The sequence below is a fragment of the Columba livia genome, chromosome 16 (genome assembly GCF_036013475.1).
Source record: "Columba livia isolate bColLiv1 breed racing homer chromosome 16, bColLiv1.pat.W.v2, whole genome shotgun sequence".
Lineage (NCBI taxonomy): Eukaryota > Metazoa > Chordata > Aves > Columbiformes > Columbidae > Columba > Columba livia.
This window is the reverse complement of record NC_088617.1, coordinates 1,243,592-1,262,194: the sequence shown is the minus strand read 5'-3', so window position 1 is coordinate 1,262,194 and position 18,603 is coordinate 1,243,592. Positions and strand designations below refer to the sequence as shown.

The 18,603-nt window shown below is 50.5% G+C and overlaps 1 protein-coding gene across 2 annotated transcripts in view; it reads left to right on the top strand.

Annotated features, from left to right (window-relative positions):
• Positions 1-4,540: 4,540 nt before the first annotated feature.
• Positions 4,541-18,603, top strand: part of RALY (RALY heterogeneous nuclear ribonucleoprotein) — an 85,144-nt gene continuing 71,081 nt past the window's right edge. For both annotated transcript variants that reach the window (XM_065031816.1, XM_065031815.1), the window contains exon 1: positions 4,541-4,698. The gene's annotated coding sequence lies outside the window, so the exon portion shown is untranslated. The remainder of the gene's footprint in view (positions 4,699-18,603) is intronic.

Below are 18,603 nucleotides of genomic sequence, written 5' to 3'. Positions count from 1 at the left end.
TTTCTGTACCAGTGGAACAAAATGAAAAATTCATTAAAAATAGAGAAAAAAGGGAAAGAAAGAAAACCACTGGCATTTCTCTGTCTCCCAGCATGAAAATCAGATGCAGAAGACTGAAATCAGGGTGATGGGAAGAGAGGGGTGAGAGGGTTAAATGTCTGAAGGATTCGCAGGCACACACAATGTCCTGGACAAACGTGCTGATAAAATGGACCTGTCACCTCCTTCACGGGGCGCTGCTGCCAGCTGAGGGGTCAGAGAGGGGTCTCGCAGGAGGACCTGCTTTCTTCAGGGCGTTTCAGCAGGCAGCGACCCCTTGGAGCAGCTCCAGGAGGGAGGTCCCCAAGCAGAGTGTTCTCTTGGAGCTGGCAGGTCCCCAGGCACCCCCTGACACCCACGGTCCCCACGTGGCCCAGGTTCCCAAGGACATCCCTTCTAGTCTGGCCTGCCCCAGGTGGCAGGGAGAGGATGGGCTGAGGAGATGCGGGAAACAGAGGCACAAAGAGGCTCTGCTGGCAGTGGGAGCAGCTCCCCAAACAGATGCTGCTCATGGGCTCCCAGCTCCTCCTTTTCTGCTGATGGCATTAGGAATCAGGGACAGCCGCATGCTGACTTATTTTTCACAGTCTGCATTCTCAAGGACACCGTTAGGGACTGGAGGGACGGACCCTGTCGTGAGGCACAGCCAGAGGAGCTGTGCCATCCTGGAGCCCTTTGCTCTGCGTCAGTCCCTAACCTCAGGACCAGGACTCCTGGTCTGGGGAGACGGACCAACGGACTCAGAACAGTAGATCTCTGCAGTTCAGAGCTCCCCCAACACCCTTTGCTGCCCATGTGAGGGACAGAGGTGGACAAGGAGCCTTGTCTGTGGTTCCTCACACGGGATCCCACACCACCCCATTTACTTTGGGGCTGGCAAGGATTTTGCCACGGTATCCCACGCATCCTGGCATGCACGTTGGGACTTGACAGTCAGGATAGAACCACAGAATCATTTTGCTTGGAAGAGACACTTAAGATCATCAAGTCCAACCATAACCCAACTCTGGCACTGACCCATGTCCCTGAGAACCTCACCTGTATGTCTTTCAAACCCCTCCAGGGATGGTGACTCCACCACTGCCCTGGGCAGCCTGTTCAATGCTTTACAACCCTTTCAGGGAAGAAATTTTTTCCTAATATCCAATCTGAACCTTCCCCGGTGCAATTTGAGGCCATTTCCTCTTGTCCTATCACTTGTTGCTCAGGAGATGAGACCAACACGCTCCTGGGTGGCTGTGTGAGGCAGTGACAGCCTGGATGGGTAACCAGGCTCCAGGGGTCAGAGGCGAGTTGTGCTCTACCTGGGGGGCAGTTACAAGGGGCTGTAAATCTTATGTTACTCTGTTACATATAAGAAGGAAAGCAATAAGGCAGAAGTATGGGGAAGAAAGAATAGAGAGAAAAAGATATCACCATCCTTATGGCTCCGCTTCATGTGTGGTGGAGTTTGCAGTCTCAGGTCCAGCGGTGCGCGGTGTCCTCTGGTGTCCTGTTCAGTGCAAGTGGTGAGACTGGTGGGCAGAGTAGTCCTCAGGGCGGTGGGTGGGTGCCAGTGGTCCTCAGGGTGGTGGGTAGGCACCGCCAGTGCTTGCACAAGGTGGCCTTTATAGCCCTCTGGTTTGCCTGCTTGTATAACTTTTGGTCTTTTGTGGAGGTGTTGTTGTGAAAGAGAAAAGTCTTGGTGGGAAGGCGTGATTGCAAAAGATCAATGAGTCTCAGCCATGTTGAGGGGTCTCAGCTTTTCCCTTTGTGCCAGGCTGGGTGTATCAGAAGGTGCAGCTGTGTGCCCTCCAGGGTGTCCCCCACCTCCCGTATGGGCCAGCCGGCCTGGGCTGTGGCTCGTTACCTTGTCGTTAATATGTAAATCGCAGTTCATCCTGTACTGAATGTATCATCTCCTGTGGCTGGATGAACTGGTTTTGCCACAACGTTTTGGCCATTATCCTTATCAGTACATGACACCCAGCAAGGACGGTGACCAGGTTGCACGGTGACGGGGTTACACGGTGACCAGGTTGCATGGTGACGGGGTTACACGGTGACCAGGTTGCACGGTGACGGGGTTGCACGGTGACCGGGTTGCACGGTGACCAGGTTGCACGGTCAGTGGGTAGAAGGGGATGCCTGTCCCCTCTCTTCAGCACGTGCCAAGCACGTCTAGAGCAGCACATGCACTTGGGGCCACCCTGGAGCCCAGAGACGTGGTGCTGAACTGGGGTAAGTCCAGCAGCCTCCCAGGAGGTTGGATGAGACCTCCAGGGTCCCTTCCAGCCTCAGGTCCCCCGGGACTTTGTGGCTCCTCAATTCATTTCCCAAACCTGCCGCAGGTTTGCTCTATAGCTGCAGCTTTTTATTCTCATGACAGGCCTCGATCTCCATGATTTTAGTGATAATACTGTTCCACCATATGAAAGGGGCTCCCTCAAGAACAAGCATCTAAATCTTTTTGAAAAATAAAGATGACGAAACAAAGCACTCTCCAGGATCTCTGCTCAGCAATGTCACAGGGCAAGAGAAGCTTTTTGTGATCAGCAGACTTAACTTCAAAAGCATCCAAATGGCAGCTCTCTGTGGGGCACCTTTCTGCGGGGTTATTAATAAGAAATAATTGTTTTAAGTGCAGAAAAGTATGTGTGCTTTCTATTTCCTTCCAAAAGCCCTGCACCATTTGTCCTTAATGAATAATGAAAGATACTTTTGTATTGCTTCCCACCCACAGACTTGAAAGAGATTATAAGCAATAATAAATAGGACTTCAAAGAAAGTCAGGTTTTGATGAAAACTTAATTCTAATATGAGACTCACCTGCCTTTGCAGGAGTTTACAGATGTTACTGAGGCTTTTGTGGGTGGAGAATTTTGGTCAAAAAGCTGAATGTCCCAACACTAGAAAGATATTGCTAAATTATTCTGAAATGCTATTGCATGGCTCCATAGAAATTTTCATCTGGTGCCCCTTGATCATCCTTCTGGAAGGAAACGAGGAGATTACCTTGCCCAGGACACGCACTTTGATACTCAGAACACAGAACTGCGACGATTCAGTGTCTCGGTGCTTATAACAGGAAGCAAAACCCAAGGAAGAGATTGTTTTCTGAGGAGAGAAGGGGCACAATGTCCCATGTCAGACTGGGGTATATGGATCTCAGTGGAAGATCCAGTGTATTACATGGGGAAGATGATGCGGTTTTGTCTTCTTTGGGAAGCCGACTCTGCTGGTGAAAAACTGAAGCTTGGAAGAGATATGGGAGTTGTCCAAGAAAAACTAAGCGGAATGAACAGTTATTTCTTCACGTTTGGGTTGGTAGGTACCAGAGATCTTGTCTCCAGCCCTTGGTGAGTCAGGTCTTGATGCTGGCAAGAGAGTTCACCTTATTATGGGGTCTCATCCTGCTGACCAACCCACTGCAGAGGTATCTTCTGAGCATTACGCTGGCTAGTTTTGTGTAACTGAGCATTTAAATGCCACGATAGCCGTGCTGGGATTATCAGAGAATGCTTCTGGGGGGATCTGTCTCTGCCTTGATTGCCAATGAATCATCTGTGCTATGGCACTATCCCAGAAATGTTTGACCAGGAACACGCTGAAGTGTTGCAGCAAGCACGTCTGTGATGGGTTGCTCTTGCTGTTCAGTAACACGCTTTTGCATCAAGTTATTTGCTGTAAATGTGCCAGTGAATGAGCTTCCCATGAGCTGGGACCACACTGTGTGTTTGTGGAACCTGCGTGCACATCGTCACCCGACGCTGCGTACAGCCCTGCCTGCGTTATTTCTTCTGCACATCTGCATGTGTCTGCCCCTCCGCTGCCAGGGCTTGCAGTGCGGACTTCCCACACGGGCAGCGAGTGATGAAATGCTGGACACCAGATTTGCTAAGAAAACATCTGATTCCTATAAGAATTTGTTTTCTGCCTCGTAAGTGTGAGGAGCAATCAAACACAAAATAGGGAAACCAATCGGTCTGTTAGAACAGCTGAGAACAGCGGCAGAGGGGGAGTTTCAGCTCTGGGTCCCGGTGTGCAGCCCCAGGCTGGATGCCCCGCTCCGGGGTGGCGCTCACCGGGGAACTCTGCTGCTTGGCGCGGGCGGACGAGCGCGGTCTGCGGGTACGAGCGTTGGCTACGATTTGGAGGAATCTGGATTAAACACGGAGCGATCGGCCGCTCTGCAGCCCCTGGAGGCCCCAGCGCCGGCTGCGGGACCCGAACCTCCGGCCAGCAGGACCCGCCGCCACCTGCCCCGCAGCCGGAGCATCTCCCCGCCCCAGCACCACGCTGGACTCTTCCACCGCGCCGGCTGCAGAGCAGGAGGGGAGCTGAGGGGTACGGGGAGGGAAACGACATTGCCCTGGGCCGATCTCCGGCGGCGCGGCACAGCACAGCCCCGCAGGACGGATCCGCTCGGATCGGCACCGGGGGCGGGCAGCGGCTGCCGGCCTGGGCACCCCTCCCGCCGCCCGGTGTCTTGTGTTCCCCCCCCTTCGGCGCCGCGCCGTGGTACGGTCGGCGGGAAGGAGCCGGCGCGCGGGGCGGCGCGCGGCACTGTGCCTGCGGCTCCCGCGGGGCGAGGCGGGCAGGGCCGGGCTGGGGCCGCCGCTCCGCTCCCTCCGCACCCTCAGCGCCCGGCGCTGCCTCCGTCCGGCACCGGCCTGCTCGGTGAGTGCTCCTGCGCGTCCCTCCTGGCTGCTCCCCGGGGCCGGCGGACCCCGCAGCGGGCTGCCTCCGCCCGACCGCCCATCGGCTCCGCTGCGCTCGGCGGGGCTGCCCCTGCGGGACGGGGCGGGCGTCGGCGGGGGCTCCGCTCGCCGCGGGGTCTAGTCACCGTTTTTCTCGTGTTTGTTTTTTTCCTCCTTTTTTTCTCTTATTTTTCTTTTTTTTTTCCTTTTTTTCTGTGTTTTTTTTTCCTTTTTTCTTTTTTCTGTTTTTTTCTCCTTTTTTTTCCTGCTTTTCCTTTATTTTCTATTTTTTTTTCCTTTTTTTTTCTTTTATTTATTTCTTTTTACTTTTTCTTTTTCTTTTTTTTTTTTCGTTTCTTTTTTTTTTTTTTTTTTAAATTATATTTTAGGGTTATTTTTTTCTTCCCCAAGTCCGCGTTTCCCCGTTTTCAACGGGAAGGCTGCGCGGACGTGCCGGCACCTGCGGCACGGGAAACTTTGACGTTGAGAAGCAGCCGCTGGGTGCATTCCCGTCCCCGCTGCCGCCGGGGTTTGGGTCCGGGGTGCCCCCCCTCTGCCCCGCTCCGCCGCGGGGCCGCGTCAGCCGGTCCCGATGGCCCCGCGGCGCTCAGGAGCGGGGGGCACGGCCGGGAGGGGTGTCCGCAAAGCGACCGCAACGATCGCAAGTTACTTTGTGTGAATTGTCGGCTTCTCCGGGAGCGCGGCCCCTTGGGCGGGCGGGAGCTGCTTAAGACGCTCCGTACCGATACTACCGGATAAATAACGAGACCGATCGGCTCCCGCGGCAGCTCGAGCCGCGCCTGGGTTTGTGCCCTCGGAGCCAAGAGGCTTCAGAAGCAGCCCCACCATCTCTTAAAAAGCGATTTTCTAGCGTTTGGGAATGTCATCTGTCGTGAATACGTTTGGGTTGGAGATTTCTGTAACTGTTTGAGGTGATGTATATGAAACTCCAGTTTTTACTCCGGGCTGCTGTCAGAACCCTTTGGCTCTCGGCGAGTTTGGCTGTGGCTGCATGTTTATAACGGTGGTCCTACGGCTCGTTTCTTTTATGATTAGAGAACGTGGAAGGCAAAGATATAAATTGCCTGTATGGAGAGCAGCGTGGATGCTCAGCTTTATTTTCCCAGCTGTGCTTCTGAGTGTAATTCTCTGGTTTGTTTTTGTGGGTGCTGTTTTTGGTGGGGTTTGGGTTTCTTTTTGTTTCTTGGCGTGAGGAAGATCTGGGCTGTAAGGCCAAGCGGGGAACCAGCTTGTGCTGGGCTGCGGGGCTTCCCCGCGTTCCGGCAGCTGCTCTGTTTCTGGCCGCTCTTCTGCTTTAGTGGAGACCGGGGTCAATAGCATTATTATTGGCTTTAGCTTGCTTCTGAGACAAGAAAAAAAGACCCTCCTATTTCATATTAAGGAAGTCATTGCTTTCTTTCCCCTGCAAATCAATACCGTAAGGTGATCGATAGCTGATGCCGGTGTTTGCCGGGCTGGCGTGGGCAGTGCTGTCTGCCAGCGCTGGCGGTTTCTCCCGAGCTGGCAGGGGCTGTGTGCGGATCAGGACTGGTATTTGCTGTGCATCTCGGCGTCCAGGCTGAGCCTGTTTTCTTTGGCTGTCACCTCGGCTGTGTCAGAGCGCTCTGGTTGTCCCTTCTCGCCTCTACAGGTGCTCCTGCTCTTTGTGGTTGGGGTGGTGCTTTCACCCACGTTTTGTCCTTTATTCTGCAGTTTGTTCGGATTTGGGCTTTTTGCATTATTTTCTTCTAAGGTAAAGCATAGGGAAGGAGTTTTTCTGAGCATCTCCTGGATGAGGAGCCTGCGCTGACTTGCTGCACAGGGAAGGACCTTTTTCTGATCTCCACGGGTGACCAGGGAGGTCAGGAACCTGTGTGATGAGCAAAACCTCAGGTTAAACCACAGCAATGTGGCTCTGTAGTGTTGTTTATGAGCTGCTCCTCAGTGACAACTTGTCGTGAGGTTTATTGCTCACGTTGCTGGAAGCGTTTGTGATGCTGTGTGGGTGAGCCGGCGCTGGGCTGCCTGCGGTCCCTCCCTTCGGGGCGCGGGTGTCAATGCAGACGCTGCTGGAGTTCACCGCGCCGTGCCCTGCAAGGGCTGCCCGTGTTTTACTCCTGTCAAGCTGATGTTGTAGATGGATTTCAGGGGAATGTCAAAGCAGAAAAAGGTGGGTCTCTTAAGAACCACTTCCTTTAGAAAAAGCAGATCATAGGCAGAGAGTTTTGGAAGGATGTTTTATTTAAGAATTGTAAAGTGAGGATCTAAGCTCTTGACAGAGGACAATTCATGTTGAATAAGTCATAGGACTCGATCATTTGGAAAAATAAGATGCTAACACATTCCGAGCACCCACGGAGTTTTCTGCTTTCCTTATCCCAAATTATTCAATAAAAGCAACTGAACTTCTGTTGATTTTAGTTCTTTATTGATGGCTGCAGAAGGAGTTTTCAGACCGACAAGTAAACTTGCGTCTACTCAAAGAAAATGTCCTGTGGGTATCAGAATCTCTGGTATGCTAAAGGTGCTGCAGAGATATCCAAAATGTTAATTATTGATATTAGGAATAGCTGTGCCCGTCTTGAAGAGAATCGCAGTTTTCTCTGCCTTGCTCCCATGAGGTCTTGCCCACACAGGGCCCTTGTCCCGCGTTTGAAGAGCGCGGAGGCATTGACTGCACAGTTGCTGAGCTGAAGAGGGTTTTGTGGAGCAGAGAAGAAACAAGGAAACAAATTATGGGCTCCGGTTTTGATTCCAAAACAATTTGCTCATTCTTTTCACAGCTTGAGCTTTGTAATGGGAAGATCGAAAGCACCCAGCAAGAGAAATGTGCTTGAAAAATCCCCTCTGAAATCAGTGAAATTCAGAATAAAGTGTCGTCAGAGTGTTTATAAACCTACTGAAGAAAAGGGAGGGAGAGAGGAGCCATTTGGGTCAATAACAAGTTCTTTTTTATAACTGTACAGTTTTAATTAAATTGTTTAGAAAAAAAATCATAAATGTGCGCTTTTTATACCTGTGCTGGTAGCCAAGGCTGAATCTGCAGAGTTCATGCTGCTCTGGGTAATCTGGATCAAGCTGAATAGCAAAGACGCTCTTAGGAGAATCTGAAACCCGGGAGGTGTTTTTCAGACCTGAGTTATGTCACTTTTTTAAGAAGTGCCTCAGGCAATTGCATTTTAAGAAGACAAAGCTTTTGTTTTCAGGCTGGCCTAGAAAAATGCCAAGGATGAATCCCCAGTGAAGGCTTTCAGAAGTTGTCATTTATGATTAAGTTGATTTTGCTGTTGTGCACAAGAATGCTGCTGCTTCCTCAGCCTGGTTTGAGTTCTCTGGCTTTATTTTTGCCACCAGTGTACCTGCTTAATTCGAGTGAGTAATATTGCATGTGGTGGTTCTCACCTGAAAGTTTGTATTTCACTCAAAGGTCAGGTGTCTGCTAGCTCCATCCCCATATAAAATTAATTGGATTTGCTTTGCAGAAGGCAGAATGGAAGTGACACCAGTGCAGAGATTGACTCAAAACCAGTGTTCTCAGAATTAACATCTGCTTGTGAGTGTCTAGTTTTGCATTTAAGATGCTGGAACTACCAAAGCCAGGGCTTGTAACAGTGAGTAAAGCAAAGACTGGTGGGTTTTTTTGCGTGTCTTAGGAAATCCTCAGCTTGCATGGGGATAAGAAGTATGCATGCGAATAGGGAATGTAAAGCTTTTCTTGTGGCTTCTCGTGTTTCTTGCAGCTTAAACCCATCAGGAATAGTATCAAAACGATCAGAAATAGTATCCTGTTGTTGCCAGGCCGTGGGCAAACAAGAGAAGCCCCTTCTGTGGAGCCTGAGATGGGGCCGGTGTGCGGGGCGGGCCAGGCGGCGCTGAAGCGCGGGTGTGGAAGGTGTACGGCCTGCAGCTCTGTGAGCTCCCAGCAAGGTTGTTCTGCATTAAGAAAGGTGAAATACGGGGAATATTGTAATCACTTTCCTCAATAAAACGAGAACAGTTTTTGTCTCAATCTCACAGTCGTAAATCAGCGTGGGCCTTGCTGTCGGTGTCTGAAGCCGCGTGGCCAGGGCAGGGTGTCCCTGGGCCAGCCTCACCCCGGGCACAGCGGCTTTCTGTCACCGTGTTCTGGGCACCCGGTGCGAGTCATCCCTGTGGCTCTTGTACAACAGTGGGTAGCACAAACAATCCCGTTTGTTCTGCTCCTGGAGGTCTCTGGTATTTTCCAACCTGCGGAGAGCTGGGGCGGATGGACCATCTCCAGGGGACCTGTGGGCTGCTCTGAGTGTTTCCGAGGCGGGTGGATTCTGCATTTGTCACTCTGGCACGTAACGTTAATAATAATAATATTTTTAAAAAGCAGGCCTTGAGACGTTGATACCAAATACTGATATAGAGCAAGACGTGCCAGGGAGAAGCTCCTGAGGCAAGACTTGGCCTCGCCTTAGCAGGCAAGGTCCTCACATTGATTTAAGGGCTTCTGAGGTTTTCTTCTCCCCTGATGCTGGAGCTGAACAGCAGGATGCTGGACTCGCTCTCAGTAGCATTTCTGCATCTGCAGCAGAATTTCCTTTGCTGAACATCCATTTGTAGACTTCGCCAGTGAATGTTGCACAACTGTCCTTTTTGCTTTCGTTCCAAGAAGTCTGCCATTAGAATAGAAAACATAGTGCCGCGTTGTGGTTTGTGTGGTTTGCGGGTGTGTTGGGTCTTTTGTTTGTGTTTTCTAAGCGAACAAGGATGAGGTGAATAGCGTGGGCACCCCCGGGCCGTGTCAGCGTGAATTCAGCGATTCCCAGGTGAATTCTGCGGCATCTTCTGAATGTGGTGGTACCGAACAACAGGCTCTGAAAAGTGACGTAGCTTTACCTGATGCGTTCGCGAGTGGGTTGTATTTCAACAAATACAGCCGCAGCGGGAGTGAATGTGAACTCATCTTCTGATGGCTGTTACACACAGAGTAAGGATTGTCAGGCTAAATGCTTGAGCAAGAGCAATAACCAAGGCGGCTCTGTCTCCTGTGCCAGGATGAAGCGGCTCCTGCCGCATCTCGCCTTCCTTGGAGCAAGAACGTCCTTCCATGTGGGGCTCACCTGCTCCAGAGAGCCATCAAGCAGGGACATCAGGGTGGCGGTTTCTGCCAGAGAAGGTGCTGTGGAAATGATGGGAATGGACACTTGTTCTGGAAGCTGCGAATATATCAACGCTATTATTCATTTTAATATATGAATGTGCGAGGTCAGGACTAGACTGGCAAGGTGGATGGTGGAAGTGGGTTCTGATGCTCCTCACCTGGGCTCTCGATGTCTTTATTATTGTAAGTCTCATGCCTTTAGCAAACTTTTTTTTTGGAAAACTGTCTTGGGAGCATTTTTGAGGAAATACTCCCTCTGTTAGAAGGACATGGGGAACGCCATTTCTGTCACTTCTCCTGCGCAGGGAGAAAATACCTCTGCTTGGGGTGGGAGGTCTGCTTGAACTTAACTTGGGCATGAAGCCCACTGACTTGGGGAAATAAGGATAATCTGGTGCTCCAGTGAAGAGGGTTGGACCGTGGCCATGTGGGGTGGCCTGGTAGCAGCTCCTTCCCTGGGTGTTGTGTGGCAGTCGGCTGGCAGGCTGTGCTGTCAGCGTTTTGTAACCTCTTTCATCTGGTCTTCACTTGCTCTTCTCAGTTCTATCCTGGACTTGCCAGGACTTCAAGGTGCCTCTCCTGGTCTGAAATACGGCCCCTATGTAAGAGAATCGAGGTGGCTGGTACTGGGCTTATAGTTTGGGGCAAGGCCTTTAGGCTCCGACGTAGTTTTAATTTCTTTTCCTAGATAGATTTGAGCAGCTCTGTGGTTGCTGTGGGACAGAACGTGGCGGAGCTGAGGGTGCTGCTTGGCCTGACTGGGCACGTCTCTGCTGGAAGGGCGACGTTGTGGTGCTTTGGGGGTTCAGCAGCTCCTGGTTTCTGTTCCTGGGGCTGTGTCTGCTTGTAAAACAGGCATTTGCTTGCGACTGTTGGTTCTGCACCAATGTGCAGTGCGTGTAACTTTTACCAAGCAAGTCCTACGGCCTCTTTCGGGAGTTGGTGAGAGCTATAAGCGCTACAGAAATCCTCTGGAGCCCCTCTAGTAACTTGGGCTTAATTTTTTAATTTTTATTCTTCCCATTTTGCTCCAAAATTTGGTCTTGCCTGCAACTCTTACTAGTGCTTGCGTATTTCAAGGAGCCGGTGAGGCTGGGCCTGGCGCACATGCTGCCCCAGCTGTGATGGGTTCGAGGGGTCCCTGCCCGGTACCCAAGGCCAGACCTCCCCCCAGCGCTGCAGGCACTGGGGCGCTGGAGATAATGTCACAAGGATGAGGACCCAACTGTAGAACTGGCTTTGACATTTGTGCTTATGAAACGACTGAAAAATCCTTGGTACAGCTAATGTCACGCAGAGAGGTCTTTTCTTTACCTCCAGTATCATCTTGGCACCCACGAGGCACAGGAGATGGTGAAGAGAAGCATCCGATGGTGCGTTCCACGGGTGGGATGCCCGGTGAGGCTGATGCTGTTGAGCAGCTTCACAGGCACGTGGGGAATGGCGGCTGCCCCCGGTGCACATCGAAGCTGGGCTGTGCTCTTCCCGCTTGGTGAGCATTGGAGGGCAGTCCTGCAGCCGAGCTCCCCAGCGCTATGAACAGCGTTGTCAGGGAGGGCATGTTAATAAGCCGGGCTTTGCTAATACCTCCTGTGAGCAGAGTTACACCTCATGGCAGGAAGGGCTTAGATGATTTTAATTAAAGTTGTTGTGAGGAAGAAATTCAAATTTAGTCTCTTTCCCCGCTCGTGTTAGGAGGGGAGAGAGCTCAGGCTCTGAACGGAGCTATTAGCCGCCTTCTGTTTGCCTGGGAAAACCAGCAATTTCTTTGTCAGCTTTTACCCTGGCTCCTGGGCCATGGCTGCTGGTTTATTTTCAGCAGCTCCCCAAATCACTTTGAAGATGGGCTTAGACATTGATCATCCCTTACAGTCCTTCATCTTGTTCTGCCAGCAGACAATATAAAAGGTATTTTAAATTACCTCTTTTCCCAAAATGACTGGGCTCTGTATATGGTCCAGGAGAATAAAGCTCTTTCAGCCAAACTATAAATTGGCTGGTGTGTTTGCTCCCGGTTTTCCCGGTTTTGCCTTCCAGCCTGGTCTGGAAAGCAGCAGGGGTTCCAGGAAAGAAACAAGCCAAAGTGCTCCTTGATTTCGAGGCAAAAGCTGCACGTGTTGTGTTTGAGTGGGATCCCGTTGCAAACCAACTTGCTCTCCCCTCATTGCGGCAGTGGGTTCTTTCCTCTTGCTGCTGGTGGATGGCGGTGCGGGGGGCGATGGTGCGGGGGGCGATGGTGCGGTGCGGTGATGCAGGGGTGATGGTGCGGGGCGGGGGGCGATGGTGCGGTGATGCAGTGCTGAAATGATGCCCGGCCCTGGTGGCTGCTGGCAGGGAGTCTGGAGAAGAAACTGTGGATCTCTTCCTTCCTTCTCCGTTTGAGCACTGAGAGCTGCCAGGGCTGGGATCAAACACCCCACAACAGCAAAACATTCTGTGGAAAACAGCCAGGAGACAGGGGAGGTGGCTAATTCAGTGTAGAAAAGCCCAGAAGTTACAGTTGAATAGGAAGCAAAAACTTAATAAAGCAATATGTGGCATGCTTCTGATGGCTACTTTATGTATGCATATACTTATTTTTTTTAACTTTGTTAGCACCTCAGTGGTAACAGCTCATTCTGACCTCTCTTCCTGCGTTAACCTGGAAGGGAGCGCATTGCGGACCTGTTGAGCTGCCTGCTCGCCCTGGGTCCTGTCGCATGTTCCGGACCCCGACGAGCGGCGCTCCGGGTGGTGCAGCAGCCTGAGCAGCGTCCGCTTGTGATACACACCGGCCTCTGCATTTGTTGCTTTTATTACTGTTTCCTTCCGCAGTCCAGTTTGTAGATGCTGTATCACCATCCAATTTTGTGTGCTTCTAGCTTGTTCAAATACTGACTTGCAAGAGGGGCAAAACACAGTGCCTGTGACCTCAGAATTAATAGATTTTAGCCATATATGTAGCATAAACATTGATATTTTAATTTGCTGTGAGGCATGGGTGCATGTGACTCTGGCACAGCAAGTCATAGGCTTTCCCCCATTAAGTCATTTATAGCTTGGCCTGAGTCTTCACAGCTGTGTTGCCAACCTATAGCATGTATGGGGAGTAAACAGTGTATGTCTACTCAAAGCCTTTTCTTTAGGGGTCCCCAAAAAGAGGATGAACTCCGTGCTTCAGCAATATGTTCAGCCTGAAAAGTTGCCATGTCTCGGAGCAAAATGCAGTTGGACAGAGCAGCCTAGCAATATCTTATAAAAATAGACACTTTTGTATTTCTTGCTTTGGTTGTCACACAGGGAGAGCATTACTGAGAGTCTCCACAAGCCGCAATGATGCGGCGGTGATGTGAGCGAGAAAGCTTTGTGCAGTGATGGAGAACAGCCTCTAGAACCCCTGAGTTACTGTTTGAGAGAAGAGAAGAGAACAGAACAGAACAGTTCTGGGAGTGCATGCCCTGGGACACAGGCTGGGGCTGCTGAGCTGCTTGTGCCCATTGCACAGGGGGAGGCTCGTTTTTAAAATGCCAGCGAAGAGCAGGTAGTGAGTTTGGATTTTTTCCTCTTACCTGAAGTTTTTAATGTGTTTCTATCCCCTCCAGAGCCTCACAGTTGTGAGCAAGGGGAGTCTTTAGCAAGTAGACTAAAGACTAGCTGATAAAATGGATGCAGACTGATAAAATTCAAGGAACAAACAGGAATAAGCAAGTTAATTTCTATTTGAGGCTTTCCAGTAGGACTCAAGAAGATCAGGAAGCAATCGATAAGGCTTCCCACTCTCTAGACTTGCCGCTGTCCTTGTTCCCTGGGAAAAGGGTTTGTTTTTTAAACATGGAAAATGTGGAGGATTTACTGGGCAGTCTTTGCCATCTTTCCACGCAGTAGGATAGTATCTGGAGCTCTGTGCGTGTAGCTAGTGGGAAGCTGTGGTGACTCCCGAGTTTATGCTCTAAATATATAAAAGGTAGGAGGGCATGTGACTTGGCCTGACCGTGGGTGGTGCCAGAGCTGGGAATAACGCCAGGAGCCCTTGCTCCCCGTTCGCACTCTTGGACGTTAGTTACACTGCCCTCTTGTCTTTCTCCGTTCAAAACCTGCCTGCAGAAACCTGCCTTGCAGCCCAAGCAGCTGAAGGCGTCTTGCACGCCCAGTCCCGGCTGTCCAAACCCGCTGGCTCTCCCGTGATTCCCGTTCTGAGGGGCTTTGCCCCGCCACGGCTGATTTTCTCACGGGGATGGACCCTGGGGACCGCGTGGCATGGGGATTCAGCTCGGTGAGGAGCGCAGCAGCCGCTTCTGCCTTCCTGCGAGGCCTGATGCTGTGCAGGGAGGGAGCTCCCCTGCTGGGAGCTTGGCACATCTGGTTGGAGCCTTCATGTCTCATATTCCTGCATCTGCTTGTTTTCCTACTGTCGAGGTTTAATTGTGGGATGACAATAAAACCGTAGCAGATGTATTGTTAACCCGCTCTCACCCCTTCCCCCTTCAGCCCCTTCCCACTAAGGGCAGGAGATTGAGAGGGAAAGAAGTACAGAGAGGAGAGAGCTGGAAAAATTAGAAATGTTTTACTAATGCTACTGATAAAATAGAGAAAATAATACAAAATATACAAAACCAATCTGGAAAGTCCCAGCAACTGCAGAGCCGGCAGCCGAAGTCCTGGGCTGGACTCTGCAGCCAACCGGAGCTGGATTCAGTCTGTCACTGGCCTCTGTTCGCAGGGACAACTGGCAAGGTCCTCTCCTAATGTCGCCATAAGGAAAAGGGGTGAAATCCTTGTTATCTCCCACTTTTATATGAAGTACCATGTGAATGGAATGGAATACTCAACTGTTTTTTGGTCACCCGTTTCTCATTGCCCCTCCTGTGAGATGTGCATCTATTCTTAGCAGTGACCTCACATTCCGTTGCTGTCTACCAAAATGTGTATCTGGCTTTTCAGGAAAATGCAGCTAATATGAAGCTTTAGCTGACAGAGAAATTCAATAAAAGATAAACTTGTTTTTAACAAAACCAGGACACCTACTCTTTTTTTTGTCTCAAGGTTAAACTCTGGGATTCTCTTACAACAACAGACACCTACTGCACTTGGGCTTTTGATTGGTCATCCGGACGTGTCAGAAGCGTGCAGCTTGTTTAAGATACCAAGGCTGTTTGCGCTGGAGGTGACGTAGTTCTCGCCCGGTGGCGCGGATCCAGCGCTCGGTCCCTGCGCTGCTGCCGCGGACTGTCAGGCAAAACTGCAGAGATCCCCGTGGGACAGATGTTGATCCCTCAGAGTCCTGCCCAAAGTTATCAGTCCTTTCAGTCCTGGTAACAAAAGCTGCATCTTAAACAATCTTGAAAATGATCCATGGAACTGTGTATTTAAACCGAGATGGACGTGGCGATACGGAGTTCCAGTGCGAAGCCTGGGGCAGCGCTCCTGTGCGCGGCCGCCTTTTGTTCCTGCACGGTTCCAGAGCAGGGGGTGGTTAATTTTTTTGCATTGAAAAAAATAATCTATGGAGTACTATGTGAGGCTGCTCACATCTGTGCACTCTATGTAGGTCAGATGCGTGTTCACTTCTTTATGAAGACTAAACTTGACAGCATTTCCTTTCTGCAACCAGGGAGAGAGAGTCGCGAAATTCGCATGCTGGCTCCGTAGGGAATGTCCTTAAGGAAAGACCCCAAAGGGGACACGTGTGCAGGTGAAGTACGTGAGGTTTACCATGTGCTTCAGGTTTGTGACAATGAGCTTAACTGATGAAAGATTTATCTGAGCTGCGTATCCAGGGTTGATGGAGTGTCATAACAGATTAGCCTTAAATTCAGAATGCTAAATGCTGCTGTGCTGTGCTTCCAGCAGATGCCTCTTGCTTTGCTTTCACTAAAATACCTGTTTCCTGATCTCTGAAGCCTGTGTTTCTATTGCTGTATTTCTTAAAATGCAAATTGCTCTCCCTGCTCCTTCCTGCCCCCCAGCCAACCCTGTTCTGCTATTTCTTGACCTGTTCTGACTCTGGCTGTGGTGGAAGATAAAATGAGCTGGAAACAGGTAACCTGTCTTGCCCAGGAGCATGTTAGGAACCTGATCTAACTCCTTTAAAACAGAGTCTCCCTTTGCTTGTTGGACGTGGCCTTGGATCCAGATGTGTTTGGTCTTGTGGGAGATGATCTACTAGGGTGAAACTAGTGGGGATCAAATATACAGTTCCTACTAATCTGCCCACTTGAGCGTGGTCCTCTGATCTCCTTGGTTTGACTCCAGTCTGTGGAGTAGGGGACCTCAGCCAGTCTGGCTGGCTTCTGCATGTTGGGAAGCTTCTTTGTCTTCAGTGCTGAAGCCATGGGATGATCCAAGGACTTTGTTTCTCACAGAAGGAGGCTACGAGGAAAAACTTGAAAATGTGACCCTGAACATCCATTAAAACCAGATAAGTAGAGCATTTAGGGTTTATTTTAAAGCTGAAGAGGGAACTGGCTCTGCTACCCAAAGTATTTTTCCTCAGCTGCTGTGACCTTCCAAGCGGCCGTGAGTGAAACAGTGGCAGAGGAGGACCAGAGCAGGTGAAGATGGGTATGTGAATGTCCTTATGCAATCCAGTGCAGCGTGGAAGATATTTCTAGTATTAAAGCTGATCTGCTGATCAAGAAACATTTGAAATGGAAGAAGGGCTGCACCTGTCACCTCCTCCTTCAGCAAATAACTTGCATCTGCAAGCAAATGAACATCAGCTGCAGCTCTTCCAGATAAATAATTGTCTACAAGCACTACCAACCCCCTGAGAGACTCGAAATGGGACCTGAAGTTGTGTGTGCTGAGGCAGCTGGGTGAGCAGACAGCATTTCGGGACCTCTCAGCAATGAGCAGATCCTGGTGACTCTGGCAGTAAATTGCAGGAGACGGTCCATGCAGGTGGCCTCGGCTGTGGCTGCTGTACGGATTTGGGGGCAGTGGTCGTGGAAGCTGGGGCTGTGTTGTGGGTGTCCTGTGTGGGGGGGTGGGCTGGACTTCGTGGAGCTGCTCAGGGTTGCTTGGAAAGCAGCCCTACTGGAGCACTTGAGGGGGAATTGGAGTAAAACCTCTGTCTGTCCTGTCCTGCAAGAATTCTGGCTGGAATCCTGATTGTCGGAGTGTAAATCCGTGAAGTGTGTGCGGACTATCGGTACAGATGTCTCTGCTGGACAGACCACCTTGCTAATTGCTCTGTTGCAGTACTCAGCAGGAATCGAGGGATGAGATGTTTCCTATGACTGCTCTTTCCGTTCTTCCTAAATAGATGAACGGTGCTAGGAGAGCTCCTGAGTGCGATCAATCTCTTGAGTCCCTGCTGACCAACTGAAGCTAAGGGGAAACTAATGAAATCCCTGTTGTCAGGAGGTTTGGTTTTTCTGTTGACCTTTAAAAGGAAAATGTGCTGGTGAGTCAGGAGCCCCGCTGGGAAACCTGTGCGGCTTGTTTTGGGCAGACGGTGAGCTGGGATGCAGCGCTGACAGCGCGGTTTAGCATGAAGGCAGAGATGAGTGGTACAAACGTGCCGTGCCGTCGTGTCTGGGTTCTGCACGAGTCCCCGGAGCTGTCGGGCGTCTCTCAGCTGTTCTGGTTAGGAAGCAAACAGGGAAGCTGGAGTGTTTTGCAGTCTTCTCCTGGCTTGATTTTAAAACTGGGTTGTAAACTCCTTATTTTCGGAGAATAAATAAAAAAGAGGGTGGAAGAATGCTGTTCCCTGCCCTGCATTTACATGAGAAGCGAAATGGCTATTTAGGTCAAAACAAATAGTCTTGAACGCTTTCACGGCAGTAAATCCTTTTGAGAAAGGTTTGGATGGAGTTTGTGCTTTGAGGGGAGTGAGCCTGGCTGACACTTCCAGCAGTTTGATGAAGCCTTTCTTAATTTTATGCAAATTCAGAGTTAGATAAGAGAGGATGGGACGAGGCTGAGTTCAGGTGCTGCTAATAGCCACAAAGTTCTCCTAACAGCCTCAGAGTTTGGAGGATAAAAGTATTTTGGTAGGCTTGTGCATTCATTGACCTCTAGACATAGGTGGGTGACTGTTGCTTTTCCTGGTTTGTGAAGAATTTACTGGCTTTGCAGATATTGGGCTGTGTTTTCCTGGCAAAGACCTTTGGCTGCCAGTGCTGTTCTCCCTATTGCCGGCCCTTCTGACGCACCACGGTGCGACCGCACGTGTGTTTCCATTGGCCTCTGTGCACACGTGGATTATTTTGATCTTATCTGTGGTATGGTAATGCCACAAGAGCTGGGAATCCTGCATCCCCTGCTTGCTCCAGTTTATTAAAATAACTCATTAATAATAACTCATCAGAGCCCTGTGCTCCAGGAGCTGCAGTGCTGTATCACCTATAAAACATGATCCTGTGAAAAACAGCCTCTGTGGGCAACTTTTCATTCTGACCATCCTGAAGTAATGTTCCAAACCAGGTGTCTCCTGTCCATTGAGCAGAGCCCGAGTCTCCTTTAGGTAAGAACATGACCCTGGGTGTTGGTGAGATCTTATTTGTCCCTTGGAACGGGAATTATTTCCTTAGAGGTGTCAGCAGTGCCTCCTATTGTGCGGGATTTAGTTGCAGATTAGCATGAGTTACTTGTTTTAAAGGAAGAAGAGAAAAATATGCCAGACCAAGCAATTTGACACCACTTTATTTTTATCGGTGTTGCGGTGAGCGAGGAGCTCCCCCAGCCTACGCTGACGCTTTTGGGTGCTGGTGGTGTGTGTACGTCACCCCGTCCTCCTTGGAAAGGGCCTGGGGAGGTGGGAGAAGCAGCTTT